The sequence below is a fragment of the Pinus tabuliformis genome, chromosome 6, assembly GCF_031772625.1.
Source record: "Pinus tabuliformis cultivar Carrire ecotype Pingquan chromosome 6, CPIR1, whole genome shotgun sequence".
Taxonomy (NCBI): Eukaryota; Viridiplantae; Streptophyta; class Pinopsida; order Pinales; family Pinaceae; genus Pinus; species Pinus tabuliformis.
Window position 1 is genome coordinate 234,048,677 of NC_142292.1, and position 4,634 is coordinate 234,053,310.

The following is a 4,634-nucleotide window of genomic DNA, read 5'->3' on the forward strand; positions in this document are numbered from 1 at the left end:
AGCAACTGCTTTCCGAGGCACTCCCTCCCTCCCAACCTGAATACATACCGAAGCATCCCCTCCTCTCTTATTTTTTTGAAAGAAATATGCAAATTTTGGCCTAAGTGGGTGAAAATTTCTTGGCATGTGTCACTTTGGGGATACCCAACTATGCATACACTGAGAATCAAACCTGGGTTAGTTGGGGTAGAATCATATCAAGCTTCTACTAGACCACAACCTAACCTACATAAACTGAAGCACACTTACTAGAGGTCATGCCTGTTGTTACTGAAATTGATGTTGTATGAAGATGGAAGCTAAACTTATATGGGAAGTGGTGGACATATCTAGTTTAGATGGAATTTTATCTAGAGATTATAGATCCAAATTATCGCATGTCTTTCTTTGTTCTGAGCTTTTAGTTGATTGAATTTTCCACGCAACCTGCTCCTGCCATAACATCATAATGCACTTGTTAGTTAGGCTTCATCCTTTTTCTTCATTGCTTCTGTATTATGCTATATTTCTACTTGTACAATGTATGAATTGCATTAAAGAATAACCTCCCTTACAATGAACAAGGATTTTTTGGGGCTTCATTTTAAACATTAATAGAATTTATTTGCTCTTGATTTTGTAGGTCAAACATGTTGCCATTTCACTACCAGAGAGGTTTGGTGAGCGTGAGTGCATTGTAAGATACTCTAAATTTTGCATTATGAATGTCAAATTAGAATAGTTATTTGGACATTTTCTTTTTACATTTGAAGTTTCTATAATCTCTCATAGGAAAACTAAGTTTGCAAAGCCTGCATTTATGGTTTTATATATTCTCTGATATCTGGCAGAATTGATTTCTATTTTTCAAATATAGATTAAAATCTTTCTGACTTGTTTTCTTGTATGGCCATTAGTAGAAACCCTCCTATCTTGACATCAACTCTTGCAAGTACCCCTTTATTTACAAATGCTAGGCCTTGAAACTTCCCGGGTGTTAATAATATTACCATCAAGCCTCAGACTAATAGGTGAGTGTTCCCTAACACCAATAGTGGCATCATTGTTCTTGAAGAGGGACGTTTGATGAACTTTGGTTGTGCAACTTGCCACCCAAGTTTTGCAATGTCTTGCTTCTTTACAAACTAGCTAAATATTTCTAATGCCCTGCAAACATTCCTTGTACATACTAGATTGCTCAGGTATACCAATCCCTTGATTATATTGTTGCGTATGATCCATTGTTATTTTCCAGGAATCTCCCTTCCCTATACATAGCCCCGTTAAATTAAAACTCATGTAACATATGGTGGAGTGGGTCATGCATGTCATAGCAGTGTCCAATTTCGCCAATTAATGTCATATACATGCTCTCTATGCTTCTTCATTAACATTTTGCTATTTTTTAATAAATGTTTTCAGGTGGGCATGGTGGGGATGCTAAGATCTCGTCTAGATTTTTTGAAATGGGATCTTGCTTATATGTTGTGATCTGGATTTGGATTCTTGCCTCATTTCTTTGTCACTTGCTTTTTAATAGATGTTTTTAGGAAAATGCGTGATTTTTGAGATCTGGTCAGGGTGCTTTGAAGCAGGATCTTGTCTAAGTGTTGTGGTTTGGGTTTGAACTTTGCTCACATTTTTTTTGAACTCACACTTTTCTGGTTGGTTTGTTGTTGTTTAGATCTTGTTAGGGTGTTTGAGATGTGCAATCTTGATTAGTTGTTGTGTTTTTGGTTCTATCAATGAGTTTTGTAGTTGTTTTAAAGCAGTTAGGATCTCATGATCAAACTGTTATACAAATTTATAGTATAATATGGTGAATTTCAAACCTCTATTTATCAGTTTCGATAGTATTATCGTATATCTATTTAGAGAATTTTGAAGTATCTTAATATTAATGCTAATCTTAATCATGCGATACCAACTTCTTGATGTTGGATCTGATATGGCCTTGGGACCATTTTGGTCTCATTCACAATGTTATGAGTTGCATTGCTCTTGTTAGGTTCCTTGATTCTTCAGTGTCATTGAGATCACATCATGATGCTTTTGGTATAGTTATCTTGCATTGAATTACATTTTAGGATTCACTAGTTTCCACTACATTAAAAAATAAAAAATAAAAAAATTCAGGGTGCTGAATCAATGTGAGTTCATGGTGGGTGTAGAAGCATCTTCATATTTAAAATCAAGGACCTTTACATATATTCAATTATTTGGTTATGATGGGTTAATATTAGCTAAGGTTTTGAAATATGATTGGACTTGTATCAAAGTTTTGAATTATTGTGAATTATAGATCCAGGGCCAGATTTCTTAGATCTTTTTTTCTTCAAAATTTTTCTATTTGAGATGCAGTTTGTGTTGATTCTGATTCTCTTTCTTCTTTTGCAGTTCAAAAACTTGTATGGATGTAGGCACTCTCTCTCAGATGGTCTTATGAGAGCCACAAATGTCATGATTGCTGGTAAGGTTGTTGTTGTCGTGGGTTTGGAGATGTTGGCAAGGGTTGTGCTGCAGCCTTGAAAGTCGTTGGAGTTAGGGTCATTATTACAGAGATTGATCCTATCTATGCCCTGTAAGTACTTATGGAAGGCCTTCCTTTTCTCACCCTTGAGGATGTAGTTAGCACTGTTGATATCTTTATGAGAACCGCTGGCAACAAGGACATCATCAGGGTAGATCACATGAGGAAAATTAAGAAAAATGCCATTGTTTGTAACATCGGTCACTTTGACAATGAGATTGATATGCAAGGCCTTCGATGTCATTGAGATCACATCATGATGCTTTTGGTATATTTAGCTTGCATTGCATTACATTTTAGGATTTACTAATTTCCACTACATTAAAAAAAAATTCCAGTTTCAAGGCGTTGAATCAATGTGAGTTCATGGTGGGTGTAGAAGCATCTTCATATTTAAAATCAAGGACATTTACATATATTCAATTATCTGGTTATGATGGGTTAATATTAGCTAAGGTTTTGAAAGCTGATTGGACTTGTATCGAAGTTTTGAATTATTGTGAATTATAGATCTAGGACGAGATTTCCCAGATCTTTTTTTTCTTCAAAATTTTCTATTTGAGATTTCATTTGCGTTTATTCTAATTCTCTTTATTCTTTTGTAGTTTGACAACTTGTATGGATGTAGGTACTCTCTCCCAAACGGTCTTATGAGAGCCACAAATGTCATGATTGCTGGTAAGGTTGTTGTTGTTTGTGGGTTTGGAGATGTTGGCAAGGGTTGTGCTATAACCTTGAAAGTTGTTGGAGCTAGGGTCATTGTTACAGAGATTAATCTTATTTTTTCCCTGCAATTGCTTATGGAAGACCTTCCTGTTCTCACCCTTGAGGATGTAGTTATCACTACTGATATCTTTGTGAGAACCACTGGAAATTAGGACATCTTCATGGTAGATCACATGAGGAAAATGAAGAATAATGCCATTGTTTGTAACATCGGTCACTTTGACAACTAGATTGATATGCAAGGCCTTGAAACTTTCCCTCATGTTAAGAAGATTCCCATCAAGCCTCAAAATGATAGGTGGGTGTTACCTGACACCAACTATGGTAGCATTGTTCTTGCAGAGGGACGTTTGATGAACTTGGGTTGTGCAACTGGCCACCCAAGTTTTGTCATCTCTTTCTCCTTTACGACCATGTAAATATTTCTAATGTGTTGCAACCATTTCTTGTACATACTAGATTGCTCAGGCCTACCAATCCCTTGGTTATATTGTTGTGTATGATCCATTGCTACATAGGTGGATGTTCCATAGATGGTGCATAATCTCTACTTTTTGTTGCAGGTCATTGCTTAGTTAGAGCTCTGGAATGTGAAGAAATCAGGGAAGTATGAGAAGAAGGTCTATGTGCTGCCTAAGCATCTAGATGAGAAGGAGGCTGCTCTCCACTTGCGCAAGTTGGGTGCCAAGCCAACAAAGCTTTTTCCTGATCAGGCAGAGTATATCAATGTACCTGTTGAGGGACCTTACAAGCTCGCTCACTATCGATATTGAAAAGATCTGACACTTGGGATGGCTTGTTGGATAACTAGAAAATGTCCTCGCTGTTTGCAAATAAAAGAAACTGTAGCATTTATTTTTGGCAGCTCAATTGTTTTAAGAAACTGTAGCATTTATTTTTGGTAGCTCCATTGTTTTAAGGGACCTTACAAGACTCCTGACTACATACTGAAGAGATGAAATTTTGGGTGAGACCTGCTCGGTGAGTATCAAGTAGCAATGCTCCTCGACATATAAAGATCTGGCCTCTCTTTGTCGGCATCTCCATTGTTTGGGTAGAATTATAATAAAATTTTGTTATAGCTTGTATGCATGGCTACTGAATTTCTTGTAGCATCATATCAAGCATCTCGTTTTAAGGAAGCATGGGCTTGCAACACCCAAACACCAAAAACCCTTTCTCAGGACATACTTGTATGCTAAGTCTTAGAGTTATGTTTTTAATAAATCATTTTACATACTCTTGTTGTTATTTTGGGCAGTTATAATCCTACTCTTTGTCTTAAAAGTTACCCTGATATTGGGCTCATATTAGCCATGGATTTGCTTCTCCATGCTTCATATCATACTATTGATTCTCTAGTTTCCAAGATTGCCATAACTATTCACGTAATTATTTA

At 36.4% G+C, this 4,634-nt stretch overlaps 1 pseudogene; it reads left to right on the top strand.

The window, feature by feature from the left end:
- Positions 1–3,159: 3,159 nt before the first annotated feature.
- LOC149258270 (adenosylhomocysteinase pseudogene) lies at positions 3,160–4,008 on the top strand (annotated as a pseudogene).
- The last annotated feature ends 626 nt before the right edge of the window (positions 4,009–4,634 follow it).